Source organism: Telopea speciosissima, chromosome 10 (assembly GCF_018873765.1).
Source record: "Telopea speciosissima isolate NSW1024214 ecotype Mountain lineage chromosome 10, Tspe_v1, whole genome shotgun sequence".
NCBI lineage: Eukaryota > Viridiplantae > Streptophyta > Magnoliopsida > Proteales > Proteaceae > Telopea > Telopea speciosissima.
This window is the reverse complement of record NC_057925.1, coordinates 28,932,730-28,946,421: the sequence shown is the minus strand read 5'-3', so window position 1 is coordinate 28,946,421 and position 13,692 is coordinate 28,932,730.

Below are 13,692 nucleotides of genomic sequence, written 5' to 3'. Positions count from 1 at the left end.
TTTCAGCCAGTCAAATAGTTTTCCAAGTGGTGAAATAAAGTTCTCAAGATATAGGACCATGGGAAAATGCACAATAGTGACCAGAGTAAGGTATGTTTGCATGGACATACATGGGTTTTTTTTTTATTGAATATGAAGTGGCTAGAGTAAGGTATGCGTTCATGGACATACATGGGATAATTGATTTAATATGAGTAGGTAAATTTGATGAGTATCTAATCCAGACCATTCCATCTCTATTCAATGGTCACATCATCTACCCATGTGGCATATAATGTTGATGGACCATTTTGAGAACCTAACCATGCGAAAGAGTTCCTTTCATGTACATAAAAAGAGCGGAGGTTGTGGAGGCTGTTAGCTTTCTTGGAGAAAAGGGACATCCAATTAACATTAGCTATTGCGAAAAACAAAAGGGACCACTAATTTTTTTGGTAAGAAATAGGGGGTTTAATTAATCAAGAGAACGGGTTACACTCCTACTAGCTACCACATGGGAGGTAGTTAAGCAGGGGTCAGAATTAGGCCAAACAGTTCTACACGTTACGAACTGGCCCTCCTGGCAAGTGAATCTACAACAGCATTTGCAGCCCTTGGAATATGGTGAAAACTACAATCCTCAAAGTGTGGAATCATAAAACGAATGTCATCAAGTATTGGCTGAACTACTAGTCGCGGGTGGTGGGTTGAGCTCTCCAACGCCTCGATGAGCTCCTGGCAGTCACTATCCACGGTCAACCTTAAGAAACCTTCTGAAATGGCCCCCAACATACCTTGGCGGATCGCAATTGCCTCACCCACAAGAATCTCCGTAAACTTTTGCGGATCCGAGACAGCAATTCGGTACTGGCCCTCATGATCCTTAATCCAAAAGCCCACCCCACTGTAGTTTCCTTTTTGCGTGTAAGAGGCATCACATTGCAGAACAAAGGAACCTGCTAGAGGCGGTGTCTCCTCCCAAGTTGGCGCTGTGTATGGAGCAGGAGCAGTAAAAGAAAGTGTCTTGGTTGCATCGAGGAACCCAGAACAGGCCCGGCTAGCTGCTTCAATAACCTCCTTTAGAAGCCAGTCTTTCTTAGCAAACAGCAAGTCGTTCCTTGCAATCCACAGGCACCATAGCAGGAACGATATATGCGTGGTGACCTCCTTTGCAGTCTTCTTTCCATGCTGGGCAAACATTGACCATCCTTGAATCCATTCTTGGAGCTGAACATCATCACCATTCGGCACTTTGTGCGTCAAGGAGCTGCCAAACCACACCCTGCGTGCAAAGGAGCATGTGAGAAAAATATGCGTGTTTGTTTCGTAAAAGGGACTACTATTTACCATTAGAAGAATTGGTAGTGCATTGATTTTTTTTTTTTTTCGGTAAGAGGTAGTGCATTGATAGAGACCGAAACAACTCAACAGCTTGGTTTGATGAAACAGAATTCAGACAAACAGAATATGACAATGGTGGGCTTAGTATTTCTGAAAATCTGATTATTTCTAAAAAATAACCAAATTAATGTGAATCCGTCTCTTTAGTGTGTTGTTTTTTAAACATTCAACTATTTTAATTTGCTTATGGTAGTAGGGCCAGGGTCAGGGTCAGGGTCAGGGTCAGGGCTAGGTCAGGGTCAATCAGGGCGGGCTTACGCTAGGCTTGGCCCGTCACGGTCAAGGTCAGGGTTTTTAGGCCTTGAGTCAGGGTCAGGGGGGCCTGGGCCCAGCTAAAGGCACTCCGGGTTGGGCTAGGATTTTAAAAAGCTTGGCCCAAACCGACCCTGTTGCAGCCTACTTTGTGGTATATCGGGTTGAAATATTCAAAATTTCAAATACATAAATTGCCGCATGGTAGTTCAGATGGGACCAAAATTTTGTGCACAAGAACACCCTAAGGTTTGTACTCATATCAAATTTCAGAATCCAGATCTTCTACTACCCGGGCTGCCCCAACGGCCGTTCTGCGTAGACACAAGGCGGGGCACAATAACTGCCTAACCCCCACTCGAGTAAGGCGCTCGGGTAGGGGTAAGGCGACCATTGAGTACCGCTTTATGTTTACGCAACACGGTCGTTGGGGCAACCCACCCCATAGAGGATCCGGATTGCAAATTTCATCTAGACATAGTTTGCCAAGTGGTGAAATAATGTTTTGAAGAAATATGAACATGAGAGAATTAACAATAGTGGCTGGGAGTAAGGAATGTGTGCATGGACATACATGGGATATTTGATTGAGTATGAGTATGGAAATTTGAAAAGTGGCTAATCTAAACCATGCCATCTCTATTCAATGGTCACATCGTCTATCCATGTGGGCATATAATTAATTAATGTGGGTGGCCAATATTGAGAACGAACCATGTGAATAAAGGGTTCCTCTCATATGTATAAAAGGGTAAGAGGTTGGGCAGGCCACTAGCTTTATTGGACAAAAGGGACGTCCATTTACCATTAAGCTTTTATGAAGAACAAAATGAACTACTATTTACCATTAGGAGAATTGGTAATGAATTTATTGATAGAGACTCGAAACTGTGAATTCACCTAGAGGGGGGGTGAATAGGTGAAGGTTTGAAGATTAAAAAATATGCAAAAATTAACAAAAGTAAAGACAAGCAATAAAGATAAATATAAGAGGAGAGACACAAAGATTTATAGTGGTTCGGCCAACACGTGTCTACATCCACTCCTCTCAATCTTAGAGAGAATTTCACTATTAAAATCTTGAGTAAAAGCAAGAGGACTCGTACAACTCTTAAGAAACAAGCAAGAGGACTTAACAAAAACTACTCTTGAGTTAATGAGCAAGAGGACTAAAAAACTACTCTTGATTCCGAGCAAGAGGACTCAACAACTACTTATGCAAAGTAAATAATGAAATACTAAGGGGTTTTGAATTACCTCAAACCTTAGTAGAATAAGTGCTACCTTTCAAACTATGATGCTTGAATGCAAATATGTATGAAGGGAGCTAAGTGAGATTGATCTTGGTTGGATGGATTGATTAAATTCTCACTTGGGAGAGACTTGATCTTGGAGGCTCTTAAATGTGCTTGATTGTTCTTAATTGAAGTGTTTAGAGCCTTAATCAAGAGGGTATTTATAGCCAAAGAGGCTAGAGTTAATTAGGAACCCAATTAAGATCGGATTCCACAATCTATAAATAATCTGGTATGCTGGATGGGAATCCGGTATGCCGGATCACCTAATTTCCATTTAAAACACAGGAGTAACGGTCAATTTATAAAGGTCCAGTAATGATCCGGTATGCTGGATGGGAATCTGGTATGCCGGATCAGGGCAAATTGTAGGTTCTCAGGATCCGATAGGCTGGATCTTAATCCAGCTTGCTTAACCAAGCTACTGTGACTAGTTTTCCTGAGATTCCTAATAATCCGGTCTACCGGATCTGGAACTAGTATGCCGGATTGGGAAATTTCAGTGTAAATAATGGTCCATCTCCATTAGGGTATGGTTTGGGGGTTTTATACCCAATTAGTCATATAATTAAGGATTCAAATAGCCACCTAAGGTCATCCTAAAATGATGCATGCGTGGTGTGTGCATTACTTCAATTGTGACTGAAAAATTTACAAATGTATAGTTAAACAAGTCTTCAAATCTTCAATCTTCACACACTTTGAGCACAGTTCTTCTTGTGTATGCTCTTGTATTGTTGTATACGCTTCTGTATTTTTGTATATGCTCCCCCTCACTTGGTGCTATGCTTTAAATCTAAAAACACTTAGAACACGAGCATTAGTCCAAGAATGGTCTTATTTGTTATCATCAAAATACCCATATCATAATGGAGATGACTTGGAGTATATAGGGCCATGTGTGCTTCCCTAACAGAAACAACTCAACAACTTGGTTTGTTGAAACCGAATTCAAATAAACAGAATATTTCTTGTATCGACTTCTACTCTCTATCTCTATATATATGTATAGCAGTAAGAACTCTCCAGTTCTCACATATCAGATCAATACTCTTTGCAGAATCATGGTTTCCTATTCACCCATACCTTCTCTAGTCATAGTCCTCCCTATTTACCTTTCCACATTTTCCCTAGCTGAAGCCATTGATAATGGTGGGTTCACTGTCGATCTTATCCACCATGATTCAATGCTCTCTCCATTCTATGACCCATCAATGACTTATTTTAAGCATCTGGAGAATGTGTTACGTCAATCAATGTCTCGCGTCAATAATTTTAAAGACTCCCTATTATGTCAAGAAATCGTCCGGTGGTCCCTTCGAGTGCCGTAACCTACAAAAGGACCAGAGTGACAAAGGAGAACCGGTGTGGTTCCAGCCTAGGACTCTCTGATGCCTAAGTTAGATCTTTCTGAGCAAACAGATGAATAGTTAGAATTCAAGATGGGTTGATGGGGTGAGAAACCTCTGCTTTTATAGCGGAATGTAGTGGTGTGGACAGTCCCACTCGATGGCGAGTAGTCCTCGTACTTGATAGAGTCCCTAGATAGCAGGGTTCTTCCTTGGTTGGTTGTCCCCTACAGGTGGTAGTGTCCTTGTAGGGTTTATGTACCTAGTGGATAGGAGCTGATACGTTGTCATATAAGGTGCCTGGTGCTTGTGTCCGTTTAGGACTGTACAGCTGATAGGCGGTGATCTAGAGTCCTGGAGATGATGCACGTCTTGTTGATGGCGGCAGTGGTACCTTGATCTTAGACCAGGGTCTACGCCTATGCCTGTTCGAGGTCACACCCGAGGGTGGTCATTCAAATCGGTGCCCATAGAGGGAGGTCATTCAGATTGGTGTCCGTGGAGGGCGGTCATTCTGATCGACGCCCGTGGAGGGTGGTCATTCAGACCAGTACCCGTGGAAGGCGATCATTCAGGTCGGCGCCCGTGGAGGGCGATCATTCAGGTCGGCACCCGTGGAGGGGGTCATGCGGTCCGTACCCTTGGAGGGCCATGCAGTCTGCGCCTGTGGTTGGTCCTTCACTGGTTTTATCATGGTCCACTTCCTTGGGCCGGGATACATGGCGACCTCTGATTGGTTGGTGTGATTTTGGGCCTATCATTTGCCCCTACTCTCTTGGGTCAGAATGTCCAAGAGAGTAGACTTTATCTTTTTTACACTCATAGGGGGTTTGTTGTGAATTCCTTCTTGTTGGAGGGTGTACCTACGAATCATTTGGTGAAGTGGGAGAGGTTGTGGGTTCAAACCTCTCCTCTCACACCTTTTTATCTTTTTTCCCTTCTTTCTCTTTTTGTAGATATATTTCCTTTTTCACTTTTTATCTCTCACTTTTCCTCATCTCTCTCTTGCTTTTTAGCTTTTCACTTTTTTCCTTTTGGAATCTTCTCCCTCTTGCATTTGCCCTTTGTTTTTTCATGCTCGCTAAATGTTCGCTTTTAGGTTGCACTTTGCATGCTTTCTTGATCTTGCTTGGCCATTAGCATTAGGTTTGGTGCCCTAGCTTTGTGCTCATGGTCGCGTTCGTTGCTTGTGGCTCAATCCTACCTCCATACTTCTTGGCTCTTGTTGTGTCCATGCCCTATGCCACTAGTCCACGCGTAGCAGGCAATCAGCGCCCGTGTGAGGTTAGCGCCTGTGCACTTGATCTGTGCTTGGTGACGCCCATTCGATCCGTGCCCCCCTTCGATCCACAGCTGGTACGCTCATTCGATCCGCGCTTGGTGACGCCCGTTCGATCTATGCCCGCGTTCGATCCACGCCTGGTGATGCCTGTTTGATCCATGCCTGCGTTCGATCCGTGCATGGTGATGCCCGTTCGATCCACGCCTGGTGACGTCCATGCTCGATCTGTGTCTGGCGACGCCCGTTTGATCCACACCTGTGTTCGATCCGCGCCCACACTCGATCGGTGCTTGGCGACGCTTGTTCGATCTATGCCTGCGTTCTATCCGCGCATGGTGATGCCCATTTGATATGTAGCCGCATTCGATCCATGTCTATGTCGATCTAACCTTGGTGGCCTTGAGTCTTCGGGGTTCGTGGACCTTGGTGGCCTTATGCATCGGTGGTCAGTGGACCTTGGTGGCCTTGTGCCTTGACAGTTCCTGGACCTTGGTGATCTGTGGACCTTGGTGGTTTACGAACTTTGGTGGCATTGAGCCATGGTGGTCTACGGACCTTGGTAGCATTGAGCCTTGGTGGTCTACGGACCCTGGTGGCATTGCGCTTTGGTGGTCTACGGACCTTAGTTGTGCCTTAGTGGTCTATGAACCTTGGTGGCATTGCGCCTTGGTGGTCTACGGACCTTGGTGACATTGTGCCTTAGTGGTCTGCAAACCTTGGTGGCATTGTGCCTTGGTGGTCTACGGACCTTGGTGACATTGCGCCTTGGTGGTCTACGGACCTTGGTGGCATTGTGCCTTGGTGGTCTACGAACCTTGGTGGCATTGCACCTTGGTGGTCTATGGACCTTGGTGGCATTGAGCCTTGGTGGTCTACGGACCTTAGTGGCATTGAGCCGTGGTGGTCTACGGACCTTGGTGGCATTGAGCCTTGGTGGTTTACGGACCTTGGTTTGAGCCTTGGTGGTCTACGGACTTTGGTGGCATTGCACCTTGGCGGTCAACGGACCTTGGTGGCATTGAGTCTTGGTGGTGTACAGACCTTGGTGGCATTGAACCTTGGTGGTCTACGGACCTTGGTGGCATTGTACCTTGGTGGTGTACAGACCTTGGTGGCATTGAACCTTGGTAGTCTACAGACCTTGGTGGCATTGTACCTTGGTGGTCCACGGACCTTGGTGCTTGAAAGTGCTGAAGTAGAAGACAAAAGTAGATGGATGTAGCCCCGAACAAACTATTTACTTCAATTCATCTCAAATAAAATTTCAAATTATCCTTAAAAGCTGGAATTCTACTATGTGCCATGGCTGTCTGCCAACAATGCTACTGCTACTACTATTGCTACTACTACTCTTACTGGCAGTGCTTCCTTAGTGCTACTACCCTTACTGGTAGTACTTCTTTGGATGCTCTGAGTTTCAAGCACAGTCTACCTTCTTGCCCCCCCCCATAATTTGTAAGTAGTAAGTCCCTGGGCATATCTGCTTGGAAATTATGTAGGGTCCTTCTCAGTTGGTTGTCAGCTTGCCCTCCTTCCTTGGTTGTGATGCTCTAGCTTTCCTTAACTCTTTCTAGCAGTGTTCTGTTTGTCACCTCCACTTAACCATAGGCCTATGGGTAGGTTACTGATACAAGCCGATAGTCAATGTTGTAGAGTTGGCAAAAAGCCTTGAACTTTAGAAGTCAATTTGGTGGCAGGTAGATGGGGTACTAGGGTGAACAATTGACATTGCTCGCAAGTCTTGGCATACTGTATGGATTCTTCTTGCATCTGTGACTAGTAGAATCCTGGTAAAGGACTTTGTAGACTGGCACTCGCCTTCCCATATGGCTTCCACATATCCCCTCATGGACTCTGGTAGGGCATACTTGGCTCCCTTGGGTCCTAGGCACTTAAGTAGTGGTGCAGTGACTCATCTCTTATATAGTACCCCATCCACGACCATGTACTTTGTAACTCTCATCCTTATCTTCCTTGCCTCAACCTTGTCCTCTAATAGGACGTCGTTCTATAGGTAGTTGAGTATAGGGTCCATCCAGTTTGGCCCCTCCTCAATCTCGACCCTTAGTACTCGATCCTTGGTATTCAAACCATCTTGAACTTCTCAAACTCCACGAACTTCTCTGACTCTGCCTATAAACCTCGAACTCGCATCAAATATGACATCTTATACTTCCCCCCCCTTTTTTTGTTGATATTGACTCGAATTGGTCTTTGGCCACAGACATATCTTTGCTCGAACCTCGACCTCGAACCCTCGCAAACTCTGACCTCAGACCTCGAACCTCAAACCTTGAACCTCGAACCTTGTCCATGCCCATGGCCTATCACATATGGCCCTTGTTCGTGGCCCCTTTTTTTTGTATTGACTCAATTTGGTCTTTGGCCACAGACACATCTTTGCTTGAACCTCGACCTCGGACTTCGACCTCAAACGTCGATCTTCGAACCTCGTCCATACCCATGGCCTGTTGCCTATGGCCCTTGGTCGTGGCTCCTTTTTTTTTTGTATTGACTCAATTTGGTCTTTGCCCACAAGCACATCGTTGCTCGAACCTCGACCTCAAACCCTTACAAACTTTGACCTCAGACCTCGATCCTCGAACCTCAAACCTCATCCATGCTCATGGCCTGTCACCTACGGCCCTTAGCTGTGGCCCCCTTTTTTTTTTATATTAACTCAATTTGGTCTTTGGCCACAGGCACATCTTTGCTTGAACCTCGACTTCGAACCCTTATGAACTCCAACCTCGGACCTCAGACCTCGATCCTCAAACCTCGTCCGTGCCCATGGCCTGTCACCTACAGCTCTTAGTTGTGGCCCCTTTTTTTTATATTGACTTGAATTGTTCTTTGGACACAGACACATCCTTACCCAAACCTTGACCTTGACCCCTCACGAACTTCAACCTTAGACCTCGGACCTCGAACCTCGACCTCAAACCTCAAACCTCAAACCTCAAACCTCGTACCTCGATCTCGAACCTCGATGGTTGCCTGTCGGTCAAGGGTAAAATGTAGTCGCTTCTGTTGGACGGGCTTCCTGGCTGAATCTATGTGTAGCCTATGCTCTACTATGGATCTGAGTATGCTTGGCATGTCAGAGGTCGATCACACGAAGACATCCATGTTTGCTTGGCGAAGATGCCCAAGCTCATTCTTCTGTTCCTTGCTCAATAGTGAGCTAACCTATACGACCTTAGAATGGTCGTCCTTACTGTGTGGCCATGGGACGAGGTCCTCCACTAGCCTTCCTCTTCTCTCTTCTATTCATCTCTCTGGTCGTTGACAAGGTTCTCTATGCACAATGTCATTCCACGGGTGTTTCCATTGTTCTTCTTACGAAGGTCGCATAACATTCTCTGGCTTTCTTCTGATCTCCTCAAATCTCGCCCACCCCATTTTCTGTGGGGAACTTCATCTTCAGATGGATGGGTGATACAATTCCTCTAAGGGCTATTAGAGATCGTTGACCTAGGGGGCTGTTGCAGGATACCACAAACTTGACAACCATGAAGTTCACTATGAATGTCATCTGCTGAGGGTGTTCTCCAAAGGTGACGGGCAACTCTATGGTACCTCTGATGGAGGCGTTGGAGCCCGAGAACCCATGGAGGTAGGTAAGATCTAGTTTGAGTTAGTTGTCCTTGAACCTAAACTAGCGGTAGGCTTTCAATGAGAGCACATCCACGGATGCTCCAGTATGTATCAACACCCTGTGTACTGGTCTGTTGGCTATCTTCACCTGCACTACCAGGGCATCCTCATATGGAAGGCTTACTCCCTCCAAGTCTGCATCTGAGAAGGTGATTACTGCCTCTGTCTTAGTCATCTTGCTTGGCTTCTCTGCTACTCCCACGAACCTGGCATGGGATTTGGCCTTCCTAGTAGACTCCTGCCCTGGTCCTCCTAGTTGACCTTGGAACACCGACCTCCTGATAGACCCTTCTAGTCTAGGTACCACGGATCTATGTGATGGTGTCCTTCCACGATCTGACCAAATGGGCAGGTCCACTATTCTCCTGGGATGCTGGGATGGATCCCCCCGTTGGTGAGTGGAACTTGTGCGCCTGGTGTACCTCTCTGACCTGTCACCCCTCGGAGGTGATCTCCTAGGGCTTTGCTCCTGTCGAGGGATAGGATCTATCCTTGGTGCTAGCAACGCCCTACAATGATGGGATGTCACGTGCTGCCTCAAGTAGTCTCAAAAGAGTCGCTGGTCATTGAGGATCTGCCGCTGCAAGTCGTTGATCTGACCCACAGTCGCCGGTGCATTAGGATCAGGTGTTGGCTCCACGGTTGCTTCAGGGTTGAGGTCGACTACCTCAACTTGTTGGTTCTCTGGGACCTCCCTCTCTTGAGAGACAAGGTCATTGGCTCTACAACACGAGCTCTCTGGAGGAGGTGATCTGTTTCCCTCCCTCATAGCATTGTTGGTGGAGGGAGCGGTCTTCTTACCCCGTGGTGTCATTAAGTGATGGTGGAATCGAGCTAGTAGGTCTGATGGCTAGCGTCGTTCCCACAGATGGCGCCAATCTATTGCGTCAAGAAATTGTTCGGTGGTCCATTCGAGTGCTGTAACCTACAAAAGGACCAGAGTGACAAAGGAGAACCGGCGTGGTTCCAGCCTAGGACTCTCCAATGCCTAAGTTAGATCTCTTTGAGCAAACAGAAGAATAGTTAGAATTCAAGATGGGTTGATGGGGTGAGATACCTCTACTTTTATAGCAGAATGTGGCGGTGTGGAGAGTCCTAGTCGATGGTGCGTAGTCCTCATAGTTGATAGAGTCCCTAGGTAGCAGGGTTCTTCCTTAGTTGGTTGTCCCCTACAGGTGGTAGTGTCCTTGTAGGGTTGATGTACCTAGCGGATAGGCACTGATACGTTGTCAGATAAGGTGCCTAGTGCTTGTGTCTGTTTGGGACTGTACAGCTGATAGGCGGTGGTCTAGAGTCCTGGAGATGATGCACGTCTTGTTGATGGCGGTAGTGGTACCTTGATCTTAGACCAGGGTCTACGCCTGTGCCTGTCCGAGGTCATGCCCGTGGTCATTCAGAGCCTCGCCCATGGAGGCGGTCATTCGGTTCGGCGTCCGTGGAGGGTGGTCATTCGGATCGGCGCCCGTGGAGGGTGGTCATTCGGATCAGTGCCCATGGAGGGGGTCATGCTGGAGGGCCATGTGGTCTGCGCCCGTGGTTGGTCCTTCATTGGTTCTATCATGGTCCACTTCCTTGGGCTGGGACACGTGGTAACCTCTGATTGGTTGGTGTGATTTTGGGTTTATCACTCCCCAAGGATCAATTCAATCAAATATTCATCGCCGGTTAACCCTAATGATGCTTCATATCTCATGAAAATATCATTTGGTAGTCCACCAATAGAGAGACTCGCATTGGTTGATACAGGTAATGATCTTATTTGGATTCAATGCATGCCTTGCATAAATTGTTACGAGCAAAAAGATTTTATATTTGATCCTACCAAATCATCAACCTATCGAGACATACCATGCGATTCAGCATAATGTAAGCTTCTAGATCCTAGTCAACTTGGCAAATGTTCTCTTAAATAGAATGCTTGTGGGTACAAGTCCACTTATACGGATGGAGGATCCAGTAAAGGAGTTCTTGCTAATGAGACAATCATGCTGGGTTCCAGTAATAGTGGGAGAACAGTGGCCATATGATACAATCCAGGCCACAGATCATAGGTTTAGTCAACATGAGGAGGAAGTCCAGGGTAATACCATATAGCTCAGGTCCAGAAAAGGCTTGTGTAAACCCAAGTGGTTAGAAGGGTTCATTTAGAAGGATTCATCCAGCTCAGCTAGGACAGTTGTTGTTGTAATAGAAATTGGTTGTAAGGGTATATATAAAGACCCAACACATGCAGATGGATATGAAAATAGAACACTTCTTAATTCCTTCCTTCGTTTCCCCAATTCTGTAGCTTTCTCTTGTGCTCGAAACAGGAGAACCCCTTCTTCCTTAATTCTCTCTGTCTTTTCCCTACATTAGCTCATTAGATTCTGAATTCTTGAAGAATTTAGCATCATTGGTGCTTTCATCGAGCTGCAACTTATCCGTTAACAATGGCAGAAGGTCTTCAATCAAAGGAGAAGTCTGCCATTCTTTCAATGGATGCGATTGTGACTAAATGCTCAAAGCTCATTCTTGAATCAAAGAAAGATGATGAAGAGAGGATCCGTTCTTGGATTCGTCAGGATATGGAAGCCATTAATACGTCCTTTCAACAACAATTGATGGAGATGATAGCTTCTAAGTTTAACTGTCCTACAGGTACTTTTACTCCTGCTGATCATCTTCCACATCTTCAGCAGTTGCAGCATACCAACAGAGGTATTAAAGTTAATTTTCCTTGATTTCTTGATGGTGATCTTGTTGACTAGTTGTTTCAAGTCCATCAATATTTTGATTATCATGATGTACCTGAGAGTCAGAAAGTTAAACTTGCATCTATTCATTTAGACGGTCCTACTTGTAGTTGGTTCCAATGGAAATTTCATAATAATCAATGTAGGACCTAGACTGAGTTTGAAAAGGGGATTCAAATCCATTTTGGACCTTCAAGATATGAAGATCTTAAGGGGGCCCTTTCCAAGCTGGTTCAAGAAACTACTGTTTTGGATTATCAAGTTAAGTTTGAGTCTCTTTCTAATCGTATCTATGGCGTTAGTGATGATATGTTAAAGAGTTGTTTCATTTCTAGCCTCAAACCAATGCTCAGAAGAGAGGTCTTAGCATTACAACTTGATTCTCTACAACAAGCCCTGGATCTTGCTAGATTGTAGGAGGACAAATTCCTTGATTTCAAACCTTATGCTAAACCCTGGCAGCAGAAACCAATATCTACCAGTCCATTGCCTTCAATCTTAGGCCCTAGTCCTACCACCCAAATTTCTAATCAAACTCTTAAACAACCAATAAGGAGGTTATCAGAGACTGAGCAATAGCAAAGGAGGCAAAAGGGGCTTTTGCTTTAATTGTGATGAAAAGTTACATGTGGGTCATAGGTGTAAAGGACGGTCCACTCTCTTGCTGTTAGAGGGTGATGAGTTCATGGATGAGGTGTTAACCGATGAAATTGAGGAATCACAAGAACCTAATTCTGATCCAACAATCAGTCTACATGCCTTAATGGGACATAGGTCCCCTAAATACTTGTGACTCAAAGGTTGGATCAACAACTCTAGTATTGAGGTGCTAATAAATGGGGGCAGCACGCACAATTTTATTCAAGAACATACTGCTAAATTCTTGGGTTTGGCAGTCACTCCATCAAGTACCTTCCAAGTTCAAGTAGGCAATGGGGAACATCTGACTTGTGTTGGTATCTACCAAAATGTTTCATTTAATTTGAATGAACATTGTTTCACCATAGATTTCTTTGTGCTATCTCTCCATGGTGCAGACCTTATTCTCAGGGTTCAATGGCTGGAGACTTTGGGCACCATTGCAACTAATTATAAGGACCTTACTATGATGTTTATGTGGCAGGGTAAATTGGTGGTGATTACAACAGATCAGTGCCATACAATCTCACCTTTGACCTATAATCAACTCACGAAACTTTCTGCTACTCATACTATTGCATCGTGTTTTCTGCTTTGGGGTTATTACGCACTTGATGCCATCGCCTCTGCCACTATAGCCCATATGGCTTTACTCATACAAACTGTTCTTGACACTCACCAGTCTGTATTCGATACTCCAAAAATATTACCTCCTCATAGACTAAATGATCACCGAATCTCACTTGAGCCCCACTCAAAGGCTGTATCTATTAGGCCCTATAGATACCCTCACTATCAGAAAGCTAAAATGGAGCAAATGGTGGCTGATATGCTTGCAGATGGGATCATCCAACCGAGTGTCAGCCCTTACAGTAGCTCTGTGTTGTTAGTAAAAAAACAGGATGGCAGTTGGAGATTTGGAGATTCTTTGTTGATTACAGAGCTCTGAACAATGTAATAATCAAAGATGAATTTCCTATCCCTACTGTCGATGAGCTAATTGATGAACTACATGATGCAAGTTGGTTTTCTAAGCTCGATCTCAGATCGGGTTATCATCAAATTCGAATGCATATTGCAGACATTCCTAAAACTGCCTTTCG